This window comes from Xiphias gladius, chromosome 16 (assembly GCF_016859285.1).
Source record: "Xiphias gladius isolate SHS-SW01 ecotype Sanya breed wild chromosome 16, ASM1685928v1, whole genome shotgun sequence".
In the NCBI taxonomy this organism is placed as follows: Eukaryota; Metazoa; Chordata; class Actinopteri; order Istiophoriformes; family Xiphiidae; genus Xiphias; species Xiphias gladius.
In genome coordinates, this window is record NC_053415.1 from 18,342,087 (window position 1) to 18,360,656 (window position 18,570).

At 38.0% G+C, this 18,570-nt stretch overlaps 1 protein-coding gene across 1 annotated transcript in view; it reads right to left on the reverse strand.

The window, feature by feature from the left end:
• LOC120801384 (cytoplasmic protein NCK2-like) overlaps nucleotides 1–18,570 on the reverse strand; it is a 38,156-nt gene that overhangs the window by 16,968 nt on the left and 2,618 nt on the right. The gene's annotated exons all lie outside the window — the stretch shown is intronic.

Below are 18,570 nucleotides of genomic sequence, written 5' to 3' on the forward strand. Positions count from 1 at the left end.
TTCAGTTTTAACCCTCACAATGTCATACTTATAAATTCTTGCTGCTCTAACATAAAAACACCTGATGTTGTTCTCATGAGCCTCAAGAGTTGATCTGGTGCCCGAGCATTCAGCACACAGCCACGTCACAAAAGAGAGTACTTCTCAAGAGCACTTTTTGGTGTGTGTATTAACAGCTGCATTGACCACTTCTTGTGGAAAATCATTTGACTGAATGCCAACAAAACAAGCACTGACTTGACGATTTTTGGAGGCCATTTTATAGAAGCATTACAAATACTAGTTAAGGCTTCGGTTCAAACCTAAATTTAAATTTAATTTAAATTCCCGACCAAAATGTATCTGTTGAACCGATTATCAAAATCTGTCATGTGCTGAAAGCTTGCACTGAATGTCTGGTCAGATTTGTGATTTTGTTGACTTATATTCTGCGATCAGGTAAATTCTATTTTTTGATTGTAGTTTTGGCTGCGTACTTGTATAGCTGTTTGCATTTTGACAATATTTAACAGTTTAAAACTTTGGCTTCTCTCTTGTAGAAAAACATTTACATTTCTCAAAGCACTAAAAAAAAAAAAAAAAAAAAAGTACCATTTTGCTGTTTTGTGCCACAACTCAGGTTTTAATAGCAACATTTGCAAAATATCTGGAACAATACCAAGCCCTAGTGCTAATGCAAGTCATTTTTCAACACAGCCCTCCTCCACCATCTTAATCGTGACGATTTGCAGCTTTTCTTTGTGGTACTAAATTTAGCATCTCTGGATTTAGGACTGTTGGTTGGACAAAAGTTCTATGAAGACTTCGCCATGTGATGGGCATCTGTCACTATATCCTGGCATTTTATAGAACAAGCGATTAACTAGGAAAATAATTGGCAGGTGTATCAAAAATTTAAATAATTCTTAGTTGCAGGCCTACTGTACTTCATCAGTTTTTGCCCATCTAATGTGTATATAATAAAGTACAGAGAGAAATGAAGCAGTAGTGGTACCAGTTAACTCACGTTGGCCACTGAAGCAGCATCCCAAGTTGCACTTTCACACAGTTCTCGAGAAAAATGCTTTAAATCTTAACTTTCCTAAATGAATTATGACAGAAATGTGGACTTCCTCTCTTTCTTTAAATGGACCTTCACACCCCCCGACCTCTCTTTACAAGCAATTTTCACGTCACTTTAATTTTCTGTCATTACTTCAACCTTCCTCTCCTGAGCAGATCCCACATTGTTGAGTTAGTCTCCATGACAACAGTCACTGGGCGGTCCCATTTTCACAGACAGGGGCGTTCCCCAGAGGATCTAACTTTTCTCCCTCCACTCTTCGATTTTCGATATTTCATTACAAAGGATCAACTTTAATTCTTCACAAAGGTGAAAGCTGGCTCTACATCCACAGGGTGGTGGTTTAAACAAAGATTTTCCTTTCCCCCAAACGAAGTCGAAGAGAAAAAGGAGAGGACTAGAGGGAGACAGATGGAGACCACTAAATCTCCAAGCGTCCCAAAATCTCCTTAGTATTATGGTGACATCATTTTTAAATAGGTGTTACAGTCGTTTTGTATGTACTTCATGTTAAAATGACATGATAATATGCACTTAATACCTTATTTTGACAACAAAATGATGGCACCACAATGGGGTATAATTGTGCATCACTACTATTATTTAATCCCTGCTTCACACATTATCTGTGCAGACAGATGGTAGATGTTGATGTTTTTTCAACTGAAGCATCAAACTCCAGTTTCTAATTTGTTACAGATCGCATTATGTGAGTTGCTGTTTCAAGTATCTGCTTAATGTAGGTACAGGGTAGTGCATGATGTGAATTTGATATTATTCCATCATAATGATTGCAATGAAAGATGATAAACAACATTGAATCCCTCCTGCATTGAGTCTTGCTATATTTATTTTATTCTCCTTCTCTTCAGCCATAAAAGGCTGACTTCAAACTTGCTTTCCCTGCTCCTTGATGCCCACTTAGCCTCCTTCCACAACAGTGCAATGCTTGTTCACTTTGCACACCCCCCTGTGCTCTAAACACATGATGGGATGTCTCTTCTCAGCAGCTTGTTCTCCAAGTTTTATATCTCAATCCTCAGTACACAACATCTCTCTGCTCAAAGCCATTACCTATTAGCATAGTTTTCCTCATGTCTTTTTTATCCTTTTTTGCAGCTCTTGTTCAAGAGTTAAGTGAAAAGAACTGTCTCTATTTTTAACTCTGTATGTGACAGTCTGGTATCCATGTCCCCTGGCATAACAACAAAAGGCAAGCACTGTAAAGCACAGCAGGGCAAAAGTAGTGAACACAGCTTTGATGTACAATGCTGCTCGTTTTCCTTCGACTGGAGGAGACTGAAAAAACCTGAGGGGATGGTGTGTTTGTGTCTGAGAGAGAGAGAGAGAGAGAGAATAATGAGTCACTCTCAGGTCAAACAACAAATATATAACAGTGGCTATAAGCTATAGTATTGTTTTTAAATGAACTTTACTACACTCTGTAAATTTAAATTTATTTTTCTAACCCTTACTATCATAAAACATGTCTCCAAGGACCTTCTCTCTGAGCCTGAGTCATGAGTTTGCCTTTGATTTTAATCCCCGAAAACTGAGGTTTTCAAAAGTGTTCAACAGAGTACGTGAAATAAGTTGGCTATGTATACGTGTTAGTGTGAGGACGAGGGGAACGGTGCTTCTGAAAAATGATGATGTACGTTTGCTTGTGAGCAGAATGTAAAGGAGACAACTACCTGTTTATTTTATATCCATTTTGCCTCCTTAACAGGTAGCATTTATGAGCCACAGTCAAATCACTATTTATTATAAAGAAATAGAAAATTCTGTAACTGAGAATAACTAAATCATTAATTCAGCTGTATTAAAACACAGTATAGGTGGTGATTGAAAAGAGGAGGGGAAAAAAAAAAAAAAGTTAAGCAGACACTGGGCTGACTCAAAAAAGACAGAAGATATTTAACTGTCTGTTTTTCCAGTGTTTAAGCGTAGAGAGATATCTTTAGAAAAACAACTTAAAAAAAACGCCTGTGTGGAAATACGTTATTTTTATACGGAAACTGCATTTTCAGAATTAGCTGGCATGGTGTTTTCTCTCTCACAAATCTCTGCAAATCTATGTGTTGTCAAAATATGAAGACAAACACAACAGTTAGCTTTGTAGTTCTTTAACACTAACCTGAAGCAGTGGCGAATTTCACAAAAAAAAAAAAAAAAAGGTGCTGCAGGATGTGCAGAGAACAAGCGATTCTCTGTGCCATACTGAGCACTTTGAGACTAAAGGCCAGAAGCATTTCCACACTGCAGTGTATTATTGACTTGGAGATTTTACTTTGTTGAATATGAGCTGCTTGTGGAATCAAAGACAAAATGCCCTGAGCCAAACAAGCCGTGCATTTCAGCTCTTGTTACACTCCATATAGTCAACGTAATTAGCATTCAAGGGTTAATTTAACAGGAGCACTCAGCAGTAAGAAGATACACTGGATATAAATGTATGGAGTGTTGAATGCTCTTCAAGAATGAAGCACAATTAGAGTCAGGCAAGTGAGGTGTAATGAGACTACACTCATTTTACATCTGCAAGCAAGGTTATGAAGGGAAATATGGTAAAAATCAGTATTTTTTTTGTTACGTTTCCAGATTTTTTTTTTTTTTAAGATGCAAAAATTGCCTCTCTACAGTTGTCCAAACCACGTCTTGATGAATCTGACTAGTGGTGTGTTAGTCATAAAACTCTGCCAAGTGAGGCAATTACTGTCTGAATATAATTTCTTTTTCATTTGTTTTTTTGGCAGAGGAGACTATATTACGAAGTAATCACATGAAATTAGGAACAGATAATCAGTCACAATATAAATAAACAATGTTCTAATTATGTGTCTTTGCAATTTGATCCATGTGGCGGACTATGCTGCTCTACAGTGATGATCTTAAAATGAGAGTAGGGTATTCAACTTAAATACTTTTTTGTAACCAAAATGTTTCTCTAGCTCTGATATTGAAAAATGTCAAATACTGAACTTCACCTTCAATTCACAAGGATGTCGCCTCATTGTAGGAAATAAAAAAAATAAATATCTGTGTCTTTATTTTATTACTCAGAGGAGGAGGACTGCAGTGGCTACAGGCCTCAGTGTGGATCTTTTTTGAGAACGAATATATGCACGGATTATAACACAGACTAAAATAAAGGAAAACAAAGCATTGGGGGGGAAAAAAAAAAAAAAAAAAAACTTTCCTTGAGGAAGGGACTCAGGGATTTCAATCTTAAACATCTAACTCTACAATTCCAGTAATCATGTACATTAACATACATCTGTGAGGATCCCTGCAAGCAGTAAGTGTCAGGCAGAGACTTTATCTTAATGAGGTAACATGGGAGGGAAAGTAAACAAGCTGCATCCACAGTGTGCGTGAGTGTGATGCGTGCACAATTTGCAACTTCTAGTTAATCCACTATGACTGTGTGCTTCGTATGTGATGAGTGCGCAGGCAGTACTACCACTAATGACCCTGTGCTGTATGAAGTAAGAAACTCGCAATCACCCAGTGGGCTGCCGACTTCATTTTAAAACTACCTACACAGGGAATAACTTGTGAAAGAATATGTTGTAAAATGAGGTTAGCTCATGCAGAAAAACAGAACAGAAATAGTTCTCCAAAACTCCCCCGTTCTCTTCTTCCCTGTGTAACACAAACCACTGTTGACTCTATCCCAGCTTGAGCTTTACCTTCTCTTTGTACCTTCTGCTCCATCGGTCTCTCTTTCTGCTCCTCTCTCAGCTATGGACCTAAATTATTCTCTTTGATCAAATGCTACCTTGAGGCTCACAAGAGAGAACAGATTTATGTTGCAAGAGCAATGCAGAAAGCCTGGCGCAACACAATACAGACCTGTTGAACGCCTTAAACTGTCTTCAGCCAAGTGCCGATGTGGCTAATTTAGTTAGGCCACTTACTTATAGTCAACTGTTGAGTGGACAGTGAATATTTCAAAGGTCTGTGCCACAAACAAGAAAAAGGTTAAAGTAGATTATGTAAACTGAATTGTGTAAATCATTTCCTAATGAAGACTATAAAAATCCAGATATGCCACAGTCACATATCCTTATCCTGACTCTAAGGACAGACATTCATTTCATTCTGAGCTGTCCTGGAAATGCGTCTCCAGACCAACACTATAGCATTGTCCCAAAAGACTAGAGCAAATATCAAGCAAGAAAGAATTTAAACAAAAGACGTTAACTGTGAATAAAATGCATATTGTTTGCGTAAAAATATATAAATGCTCTGAAAATTAAATGCCTAGAGTCCTATTTTGGAGGGAAAAAATATCAGTTGCCAAAGAGGGAGAAAGGTATGTCTTATATTTTTGGTCTTACTAAAGGCGTCCCCTGTGTGTACATCCACCAACTCCAGCCCCAGAGAGGAGAGATGGAAAGAAGGATGCAGTAACAAAATGGCTCAAATGTGGACAAACTGTGGGATAACAGTGATTACTGAGTCAACAGACTCATACAACAACTTACAAAAGGCCAAGAAACATTAGTCTCCCAGTTTTTCTCTTGATTAATTGTTCTGTCTATAAAAATGTTTGAAAATACAGAAAAATATCCTCTTTCATTTTCTAGAGCCAGCTGTAATCATGACCAACAGTCCAAAAGCCAAACGTATTTAGTTCACTTTACAAAATCATGTAAAAAGAGAAGCTTTCAGCATTTTTGCAATGATAAATAACAAACAATTAATTGATTTCCAAAATAGGTGCTGATTAATTTTGACTAATTGACTAATATACCAGGCAATATGTGAGCAAATCATTATTACTAAACATCAGCAAACCTAACTTTTAAATCTTAGCTGCCTACGAAGAATTCAGTTGCTAACTGTTGCGGGGATATGAGTCTCTCGTTTTCGGCAAATGGAAAAGGTGATCATTCGGCAAATATTTCCAGGGAAGAGAAAACATTTTCTGAAACATTTACCCATGTTATTTATTTTCCATGACTAACTGAAGAAACAATCATAATTTATCCAGGTTTTCCAACACATGGGAACTCCCTGTAAGGAGTGTGAGCAGAGAGTTGTTACTGGTATCCTGCTTGTCCTTCTTGCAGATGTTTGTTTGTCTATGTTACATAACCTTGTGTTGACGTCAGAGCCGTTGGGGGACCAGAACAGTGTGTTGAGAATGGAAATGGCATGTGTAAAAGCTAAAATTTTTTTTTTCCTTGTATACATGAACCCCATACATGTCATTTCCTGGGAGCCATGTTTCTAGTTCAGTTGACTAAAAGGCACTGTATGAAATCACTGTACGCTTGCACTCCTTCACAGTTTAAGAACTGGCGTTGTCACATCTCTGGAGAAGACACTGACCTCTGTAATGACATTCTGCCAGCATAAAAAAGTTATGGGAATGAGTATAGGAAACAACTACCCAGAGAGAGGAGTGGAAGATTCTGACTATTTACTTTCCTTACTGCTTTCTCCACCTTTTATTGGAAGCATATTTTAAGTTTCTGCATGTTCGGTCCGTTTTGATAAGCTAAGTGACAGAAAGTTAATCAAGAAACAGGAAACAAAGCCTGGCTATGTCTAAAGGGAGCAAAATCTGCCTACCAGCACCTCTAAGGATCACTATCTTGTTTGTTTAATCCATAAAAAAAATTCAAGTCTAAAAATGACGAGTAAGAGCCAGTAAGAATACAGTGGAACTATACGTATAAATAATACAATTTACTGAGTTTGGGTTGTAAATTCTATTTTTAAAGTCACATCTTAACCTGAATTTTTTTATTTATGTATTTATTTATTTTTTTAAATCAGATCCTTGCCTGCTTTTAAGTTAGAATTAACACTGATCAATACCTGTGTTTTTTTTGTTTTGTTTTAATAAATAAAACCCTTTAAATAATGACCCCTAAACATAGGACACTAGATTGATGGTTTAAAATGACAGTGCAGGACCTTACGAATGACAACTGCACAAATAAAGATATAGTAAATATAGCATTTTTATCATACTGCAACATTTAAACCTGCAATAACTGATTTTTTGGCCACTTGGGGCCGGCGGAAGATGTGAACACATTGACAAGTTGATATGGCAAACCTTTTAGCAAACCGTTGCTTATTTACACATCCAGGAGTTACTGAGCAATATTATTTAGAGTCATGTTTCTGGCCACCTTCTTTTCTGTCTCCACCAACTCCTGAGGGAAGTATGTGGCTCTTAAGCTGCTAAATGCTCCACTATGTTCATTAGGTAGATGCTAACTGTGTCCCTCTGCTTTTTGGTGCTGAGCAGGTTATGTAAAGTGGGTTTTTAGAGATTTTTCTCCGAAAACAGCTGCCTGCCGCAGCTGAAAATTATGCACAGAGCGGTAAGAGTGAACCAAAAAAGGTTGCGGGCCAGACAGCTGAACAATGAGCTGAACCTCGCTGAAAAGCTCCGTAAAGTCGAGGAGAGCTGCAGATTTAGGTGATAATTCTCTGTAGGTTCTTCACTAGGAGCGATACCTTTCAAATTCGTCACAGTTTTTACATTGTTCTTTGATACATTGTTATTGTATAAATATTGATCATAGCTGCTTTAAGGTCCAACCACTGTTTCTCTTGGATATCACCTTAGACATGTTGAATATTTGAGCTGTTACTAATTTAGCCTCTAGTGTTAAATACCAGAATTCCAACGGTGAGTCGAACATAAGGCATGTAACACCTGGATAATGCTCCCCGCTGTGAACAGAACAAAATTTCATGACAACTCTAAATCAAATGAACAGCTTTGCTTTTTCATCTTTCAGCTGAGGGCCAGAAAAAGGTTGCATATGATGTTATCTCCATGCTGCTCAGTGCTTTGACTGATAATTTAAACAGTTTCAATACTTCTTCTCACCTTCCTGTACCCTTCGGTCTTTCTTAGTCAAGTGGGTTTATTATGTTACATCACCTAGGCGCTATTTTGGAGGTATTGTTAACAGTGAGCACTACAGTGAAAGTTGCAGCGAAGAACTTACATTACTTTTATACTCTTTGATACACACACGATACACGCCTCCAATCTTGTTTACAGTATAAGTGCTTATACCTGCAAACAGTTCCAAAACTAGGAATCGCTTGAACCCACGGACATATCACCAATGGTTGTGCGCAGGATTTGTTTACATTTAGTCCATAGGACTGCGACAACACAGTGCTAACAGCAAAGGTAAGCTGGCTGTAAATCAAGGAAATTTATGCTTAGATATAGCAGCCTTCACTTGCATTCAATGTTCCCCCCATTAAAGCAAGATATTACAAATATATTAGAAATTCAGGCAGTAATGATGATGAAGAGGTCATGTTATACTGTATGCCTGATTATTGTTGGTCTGTGTTGTTTATTTCAAACATGAACACATCACCACATGTTAAAACGGGGAGTAAAATGATCTAATCCTTCTTCTTTCTCATACATCATAATTACTTAATTACATTATCATTAGACAAATCAACGCCTGAGATAATCCTAAAGTCAACCAGAAACATTGTTCAACCCAAATAAGTTAAAAAACAAGAGCATGGTAAACCAGAAAGTATTCATCATTTTTATACTATAATTTTTTGTACTATCATTTTGTATATTATACCTTTACAGCCCTACAGACTAAGCATATTAAATTTTATGGTCTTAAGAAGACCAGATTAACCCATTTTTGCTGCCCTGCCTTTGTTTCTGTTGTTTGCTCGCGTGGCTAATCCACTAACGCATGGATATAATGTTAATGTTAGCTACTTCAGAAGACAGAAAACCAGCACATTTAGTAATGTTACTTAAAATGCTCCAAATTGACGATGGCCTTGACCACAGAATACCTCCAAAACGGCGGTCAACCCAAAGTGCACTTCGGTTTTGTGTCATCTGTCAAGGATCGATTGTGGTTTTCTTGCACCATAGGATCTCCCATAGGTTGACGTTTTACGATATACTCGAATGCTTCTAGTGATTTAATGCAACCTGAGCACAGGATGGTATTTCTGCTTCTTTGACATGCAGATGACATCACTCCTTCCACTGAACCGCTGCCACATAAAACAATGAAGTACCGCACTTAGCAAGCATTTGCCGGCAGCTTTCCACGCACTGCTGAGGAAGACAGAGGTCGCACTCAAACAACTGTGGATCTGCAAAGCCAAAACAGCAGACGGGGTAAACAGATGTCTTGCAGGAAGTGTATATGACTGTGTGCATGTGAGGGCAAGAAAGAAAGACTCCACAGGCCAAATACTGTGTGTGTGTGTGCAGTCTTGAATTCTCGGGAGAACCCTGTGGCACTCTGAGCTATACATCTCATAAATAAACCAGGATTTCCTTCAGCTTGTGTGTGTGTATGTGTGAGAGAGAATAAGAGAGAGAGAGAGAGAGAGAGAGAGAGAATAACAGAAAGAGAGAGAGACAGAGAGAGAGAGAAACGCCACAAATGGATTAGAGGAGGCCTATCATATTGCTCTATTCAGCAACTGACTCAACTCCCATGCACGCAACAGCAGCACATTTCAGGACCAATAACTGAAAAAATAATGTCTTTACAGCCTACATCCTAAAAATTACATAAACCAGTGATTTCACTTAATAATCTGCTTTAAAATATTTTTAAAATATTTACAGCAGAAATACCAAAATCGAGCTGTTATTTCTAAAGCATTAATCTGTCCTCATACAGATTTCATGAGCAATGAATCATCAGCTATGATTAGCCAGACTGTTGTCCAGATGGTTGGTGTGACTGATTTTGAATGTTCTGATAGGCTGTCACATGACTTTTGCTTGTTGTTGAACAATATCTCTCAAGAGATAAAGATAATTTCAGAAATTTTTTATGTAAAAAACAAAAAACACTCCTTAATTCTGTGGATCGTGTCAGGTGACAGATACTCATCAAAATTTTAAAGCAAGCCATTCAGCTAGGGACTTTCTAAATGAATCACACCTGCAGATTATTGCCAAATAAACAAATCTTCTCCTTTAGTGGGTGTTCTGACAGGAAACAACCTCGCGTTAAAAAAAAAAAAAAAAAAAAAAAAAAAAAATGCAAGGGTCTGCACTGGTGGTGATGCATTGCTTCAGATACTGGTGAGACAGTGATACACGATCCAAGTCTAGTTTTAGTAATACATATGGATATACTATGGAGCACGGCCATATAACTTGTCGAACCCTGGTCGGAGCTGGCCAATGCTATGCTATGATTGGCTACTCTGTGTTCAAGGGACGGGACTTAGCGAAGGGTCAATTTGAGCTTGCATGTATTTGATTGGTCACCCTACCAGTTGATGTTGCACTGTGTTGCGTCAAAAGTTGAGCCATGTTGAACTTGATGACACTGTTCAAATCAATTGAGTGGCCTTATTCAAATGAAACAGGGGGCTGTGTTTTTTCAAGCAAGGCTAATGTCAGCCAGAACGTGGCCTTACACAGTCAGTCTTGCAAGCGGAGCAGAAACAGATCAGAAAACATGACAATCCAATGATATTTGAAAGAACGCCTGGCAGTTCTGAGTCCTTTGACAAAATGTCAGGTCTCTGATTCAGATTTGTAGCTCGTCTTGCTCATTGTGTAATTTTGTCAACATTGTTTAGCTCCAGTGTTGTGCAAGCAGCAGAGCTGCTGGCAGGTTTTCACTACATTTAAATTCCATCCATATTATCCCTCCCATAATGCATGTCCTAGCAAATGCATGCACTATTGATACACCTTGAGAAGCTGTCACTTCCTTTTTCTCTGTGCGTTGTGTGGGTATTCCCCCTTACTCAGAGATTTCTCACTTATCTTGTAGGAAATTACTTAGAAACACATTTCTAATTCTCTCTGCATACTTAAGTCACGAGTCATCAATGAGCTTGCGTTCAAAGGCTTCTCATAATGATGAAAAGACAATATTTTTAATTTAGGATAAGCAACTTGCCATCCGGTGGCTTTGTATAGATCCTGTAGCGCAATTTCAGATCACTTAAGTTCATCTCAGGCCCCTGGTCCTCTTCAAAGTTTTTTTTTTTTTGCTACAAAACTACTAAATTGTTTTACAGTACTGCTGTGTTCAACGCATAGCTACTAACATTAGTCGTCACTGCTACAAACATTAAACTCACGCAGTAGCTCTATGACACTACAAGGACCCATCTCTCTATTTTTTTTTTTTTTTTTTTAATCATCTTTAGAGGATTTTAAGTGTGTCATGTAAGGTTGACGTACTTTGGTATTTTTGAATGTTGGCCTGATAATGTTCAACACTTTTGGCTACAACCTGAAAATGAAATAAGGAGCAGAAGGTATAAAATGTTGATTAAATAAGTATCTATGACATTGAAACAACCAAGCGTAGCCCACTTACTTGGCACACTTTCCTTCCACAAGTTACCTGCTCCTATTACTGGAGAGGAATATTCAAATTTGTTAAGTTGATGAGCTTCAAAATAATGATCCATGAAAGAAAGTTTAACTGAATTGGGGGATTCCGACTCCTGAAACGGAGGCAACGCAAATAACTGGATCATTTAGATTGATTGATTGATTGATTTCCACAAAAAAATGCAGTTCACTCACAGTTGTAGAGTTTGATAACAGAGTGAGGTTTTTTTTATTTGGACGAGTACAGATGCCAGGAACATTAACTACATTTAAGTCTATCGGCAAAGTTACTCATGGAATTAACATTGGCAGGATAAAGGTGATCTTATCTAATATGTATGATAATATGCTGTCAATGATGCTAGTCTATTCAACCTGTGAAAGTGGGGCAAATGTTATTTTAGAAACAGAAGAAAATGGTCACTGCACTAACAAATCCGACTGGATGGTCACAGTGCCTACACACTGAGGTTGGAACTGGGGGGGGGGATCAGTGTGAAGCGCCTACGTGGTTCTCCTTCTCGGCGAGGTTCATCGCAGGCAGGTGAAAACAGCAGCTGGAAACACGAGTCAAAGGGATGGCATATGTCTGTGTGCACCCTTCCCCTGGCCAACATTAGGGATAACAGTGCAGAGGAAACTCGTAATCGTAACATTCCAGATTGAGGGGGGGTGGAAAATAAAAGGAATAAACTATTTTCCTACAATTTCTTAAGATAAAAAAAGAGCACAATTTTGCAGGGGTTCATGGTTTATTTCAGTTGAAATTAACATTAAAACGACTGTATCTGAAATGACAAGGTTGTCATAGAAACCAAGAAAACCAGTGCATGTGGCTGCCATCGCATAAAGTGAGCAGCATGTGGAACGATTCATTCAGTCGCTTATGGGGGAAAACACTTAACAAATGTAAATCATAATATTTACTAGAGCGTTGGTGCCTTTTGGAGCATCCACAGGAATGGTGAGAGACTGTTAATGAGGCAGAACCTCAGAGGGAAGGATGTAACGTGGGCTGTGATGCTCTAAGGGGAACTTGGAACGTGGATCATTCTGTGAAATACAGATAAGCGAAGCCCGTGTGCTCTGGGTGAGATAACTCAGGGTTTTTCTGCACACTGCCATTTTGTGCACCAGAACAGCCAAAGGGGAAAACGTGCACTTAATTAAATCAATTAGACCATGAAGGGCCTGCCGAAGCCTCTGCAGAAAACAACATGATGGAACAAACTAACCAACTCTTTTCATGAGTCACAGAAACACTGATGATGTATGAGCTACAATCCTCTCTTTATTTCACAACTTTTACACTTCTATGTTACAAGACGATGCAGACCATCTGAACAAGATAATGCGGGGCAATTTAATTGTTAATACTTGCTAGGCAGGCAGGTGAGCTACACAGGTAATGTCTTCATCTATAATTACCATTATTTTTTAAGGGACAACTAAAAAAATGTTGTCATTTCTGATTCAACTGATTATTTTCAAGGGTGCACCAATGTTTATCCAACATTGATCTTATCAAATGTAGCAGGTATCGTCCAAACATCACCAATCCAAATTAAATAGTGTTCTTTCTGCTCCTTTCCTTCACAGCGGTAAGCTTATTAATTAATTCATGCGTTTTAATTAGAAGACAGTGGTCAGCCTTAACTGTGAAACCGGAAATGCTGACTTTTGCAGTTAGCAAACACAACTGAGGATTTAGTCTGTCATCTGTCTAACATTTAGTGTTTTATTGCACCTTTTACCCAGCTATTTTGTTTAGCAAATTGGTTCGGTCTATGCAGAAAAGATTGAACCATATACGGGTGAAGGGGTTTGGTGAAGAGATGTAGAGGCACGTCATTAAGCTGACAGAAGCCTTTTTCTGTAGCCAGTGAGTCCAGCACTGGCTCCGATCATTATATCACAGCAGCTCAGTGCTCTTTGTCAGGTCTATATCTGTTCACAAAGCAGTACATCTATTGCACAAACTGTGTGTGTATTAGACAAAAATGTGATGAGGCTGATGCACTGTGATTTCGCAGTTTTATAAACCACGTTACCTTACAGATAGAGGAATGCGCTTAATCAGTTTGACAAAGAGGTTAAATTTTTTAGGAATTTTGGGAAAATAAGAACTGGTATCAGTATCAGTATTAGCAGCCAGTCCTCTGAGTTTGGGTCAGAAAAAGGTAACAGGAGAGAAAAAGTCAGTGCATCCCTAGTACTTTCCTAATTAATTGAATAATAGATTATTTGTCACATTCAAATTAATTGAAATTTTTTTCGCTGTACTTGCATGAAAGAATAGTCAAAACTGTTAATTTCTGATTTTATTTGACTACACGGCTAATTCTTTACACTCTAATATTTTATTTTTGTGTGGGAGTGTGTTTGTCTCTGTAGGTGTGTGCAGAGGCACCTCAGTTCCTGAACTTTTGTCCCAATTTTACACTCTCCTGCTAAGAAGTGTTGGGTTTCACCCTTCACACGCTCTTCTATCATGGTCCAAAGTACGAATTTTCTGCTACGTAATATGAGCCCCATACACACAGAAGGTCAGTGTGGGGGAGTTGCTGACCCTTGATTATGATTTAACGAGCAGTTCTGTTTTTTATGAATTTATAGTCATGTTTCTCTGTGGAGGGAGGAGAATCAAATTCTCCCCTGAAGACCTCAAGAAGGTTTACAGAAATTTTATATATTTTGTATTATTCCATGAATTAAGAAACACTGCAGCTGACCACCATTCCTTCTGCTTTCAAAATAATATACCTCTCACTTATGTTTCCTTCATCATCATGTTTCAAATTCTTAAACTCCATTGCTTCTGTGAGCGTCTCTCAGGCCTTGACATCACCATCAGCAGATTACAAAGTCCACAGCTGTGGCTTTGTGGACAGGGGGGGGTTTGAGTGTAATGCTGAGATAGTGTTCCACTGTACTATAACCAGCTCTACTTGCTCCCAGTTTCCTCCCTTCCTCCCTCACTTTTGCTGCTTCCCTTCATGGTCTCCCCTTCAGTGTCCCAGAGAAGGATTAGGCTTGGTGCCCAGTGGTAACACAGGGACACTGAGGCCAATGGACTGTTAGTTCAGTTGTTGGCCATGAATTAGGAACACTCAAGCCAGGTGGCAGAGGAGGGTGGTGATGATAGAGATGAAGGATGAGGAAGAGAGAATGGAAAAACTAAAAAGGAACAAAAGAGACGCTCAGGACAGACAACCGAAAACCTAAAGTACTGATAAGAGCGAGAAAACAGTCATAAAATTATAGGCAAAAAGAGGCAGATGCTCATGTCTGGATATCAACTGATTTTAAAACTGATTTTAGAAAACCAAGAGTCCACACCCATACTACCAGCTCGATGAGGCTGTACTTAAACACAGTAGTGCTTTAAGCTAAATGCTTACATCAGCATGCTAACATGCTCACAATAACTGTTTACTTGCTGATGTCAAGCAGGCAATGTCTGCCGTAGACACCAACTTATTATAGCATGTTAGAATGGTAACATAAACACAAAGTACATCTGAGGCTGATGGGAATTAGGGATGGGGTTCAATTGCATTTCATCAACCCTGAATCCTTTAAAATCCCTTATTGAATCTTTTAAGTAAGTTTGGTGGGGAATGAAGACATCTGTTAATTAGAAAATGTATTTCGTTACTGCACTGCGTAAAATAAAAACAGTACATTTCAACTTTTTTGTGTATCAAAGGACATGACTTAATACTTGAGAATCTAGCTTCTTCTGATCACTTTAATAATCGTGATTTAGGGATCAATTATGAGACAAGCAAGACACTGACACTATTAAAAATTAAGTAATTAACTATCAAACCTAAACCATCGACATCCTGCTTTGTTGAAACGTTGTAGGACTTTCACCACATATTTTGTCACTGCTCTGTGACATTCATTTCCTCATTCATTCTTCCTTTTGCTGTGAGGGAAAACAGTGTTTGCTTCTCACTGCGAGGCTGTGTTGCAGATGCAGACGCCGTGGAAGCTATAGTAAAGCTTCCACGGCTTTACTATAACTTCACTCTGTTTAAAAACAACAGAGTGAAAAGAATATTTATTCTACTTTATCATTAAGTGTATTTCAATTAAATCAATCGCAGGTTTTTTGCATTCACAATGCACTGAACATTACCTGAAGGGGAACCTATTGTCACAGAATATGGTGTAACACGTGTGGTAGGCCGAGGCCTTCCCAGGTTTTCAAAAATTTCTCACATTCTTGCTTTAACACTTAGACGATAGATAGATATTTAAACAAAGGACTTGTCGTTCTCCCCTTCGTCGTGTGTTCCGTCCTGCAAATGTTAAATTTTGCAGTTGTTTTGTTGACCTAGGAATGAGCCGGTCCACTATGCTTGTTTTGTGAGTATTTAGTCATAAACTAAAGGATTAGACAAATAAAATGTTCACCTGGGGATGGTGCTAAATGAAACTGCAGGTGATGAAAAGTCATGGTCAACCTCAATATGGTACTAGATGAAATGTCAGGGGATCACCAAATTCATTAGGATTGTCTGGGAACAATGAATGTACAAAATGTTGTGTCAATTTGTCAAGTAGATGTTGAGACACAACCACTGCACAAAAGAAAACCATATTTAACAAATACTGTTCAATGGTCACTGTTCGCCTTCTGCTAAGTAGTGGCACAAATCCTTTCTAGATCATGGGGTCATAGAAAGGGGGTCCACTGTCATTAATGTCTGTACTGTCAGTTTAATGGCTATCCATTCCCCAGATAACTCATGATTACAGTGACGAAGGGATGGCCTTTATCTCGCTACCAACATGATGTTTTTCATGAGTATCGCTCCTTACTGCCACTCTATGCCTGCTCTTATTAATTCCTTCTACCTCTCCTGGAGAGATTAAGATTTCCTGAGGGAAAGACACTTTCCACAAAGCCAAAATACCAGTTTGGACAACAATCTCTATTCCCTGCATGGTTTCCCCTGCTGCACAGAAGCTTCCTGGAGGACGACTGCAGATAAGTCGTAAGTGAAGGACAAGTCACAAAACTTCCAAGGAACTATTTCATCATAACCAAAGGAGAGGCAGATCGTCACAGATACATAAAAAAGGTGTGGTTTTTTGTTTATGATGTCCAGACAAATGAAAAATATGCAGCTGAGGACACAAACATGACAAAGTGATGTGTCTCAGCATGCCTAATATCAAACAATTGGCTATGAATGTAAAAAAAAAAAAAAACTTGTGTAAAACACCATACTGTAATTAAGTGTTTTGAAGTGACATATAAATTTAATTAGAGTTCAAAGAGGATGATACAATCAACTTTAAAACCCTTTTCTCAACGTGCACATTCAAATAAAAAGACAGATATTTCACCTGCTCTTAAAATTGCTATCTTGAATTATTTAACTACCAATTACATGATGAAGTATGAATTTTTTATTGGTACTTATCAAAGAATATTAAATATAAATATTACATTGCACTGTGTGCAGTTCACATATACTGGACTCATATTTCCTTATATGTTCAAAATAAGCCCATTCCTGTTTTAGGAAAAAAAAAAAAAAAAAAAAAGCTGCCAAGTTCACATAACAGTACAGATTGTTTTTCTCCTTCTTTAAATTTCTTTTTAATAACGCAGTCTTTTTGCAGCAACTCCTACTCAAAAAAAACAGCTGAACAAAACATTGGTAGGCACTGTGTGACATTTAATCACTTACACTGTGTGAGGACATTTTAGGCCCATTAAGCATCATATGAGAGAAAGACAAGCAGAGTAATTAGTCTCAGCTCGTAACTGTGCAATCAAATATAAAGAAGACGGAGGATCTGGCTTATTATCTCATCTGTCAAGATGTGGCCCAAACAGCAAATCTGTGTGAAGTTAAAATGACAAAATCTTTTTGTTGTGAAAGTGGTGTCAGTGTCCAAACCAAACGTAAACCAAGCAAAACCAAAAACGGAAATAAGGCAATACTTACACTCTCACAGAGTACAGGATGGCATTGTGAAAGTTGAATTTATAATGCCAGTTTGTTTTCAACCAACAAGAAACACCAAGCTCCAGCCTGCAGCACAACCTTAAATCAACAGCAGAATAACCTGTGCAGCCCTCAGCTTTCCAAAAAATCCATCGCACTGTTAGATGGTTCATTCGCATGATGCACATCAAGTTGAGAATTGGGAAACTATCATATTACTGCATTTTTTTTTTTTTTTTACCTGGAATGTGTTTCCATCAGTTGTCAGTCACTGGACAATACACCACATGAATTGGACCAATGAAAAAAAGTCACGTCAAGGTGTGAATAATGAACGTCAGGCATTAACACCTCTGTTTGTTCTTTTTATCAGCCTGGATATGTTGTTAATCATTACATGTAGGTTGCTATAATTACTTACACACAACATGAAGTCATATCAGTATGTGTATCATTAACTTTGAGTATTGTTTACTAATTTTCCATAATGTCTTGAAATAAACACCACAACAACTGTAAACTATTATAAAACTTGCTTTCATTCACCTACTGCATTTAACACATTACCGGCTGTGAGAGTAACTTCCTGGAGGTTAACTTTTAATTTTTTTTTTTCTTTATTAATTAAAAGGGGCAGCCTGAATGCGCCGGTAGTTTTTGTCTCTATGAGGATGAGGAAGGCCATTCACAGTGATTCACTTGGAAAAGGTTCCTCTATCTGTCCGCTGAGGGCTAAACTTTTATCAGCTGTGTGATGACTGCACATCAACTGCAGGGCTGTAACTAACGATTATTAATTCACCTGTCAATTATTTTCTCAATAACTGTTTGGTCTGCAAAAGGTCCGGAAATAGTGAAAAATGTTAATCACAATTTCCTAAAGCCCACGTCGATGTTTTAAAATGTCTTTGTTTGTTGTTGATTTTGTCCAAAACCGCAAAATATTCTATTTATAATGATATTAAAGAGAGAAAGGCAGAAATACTCACTACAAAGCTGGAGCCAGTGTATGTTTTTTTTTTTTTTGAAAAACCAACTGATTATCAAAATTGCTAATTATTCTTCTCTCAGTCAACGACAGAAATCGTTTCGATTAATCGTTTCAGCTCCACTTAACTTTTAGAACTGCTTTACTTTTATGTAGTTAATATGATTTCTCATTCTTTTCAACTTTTAAACGG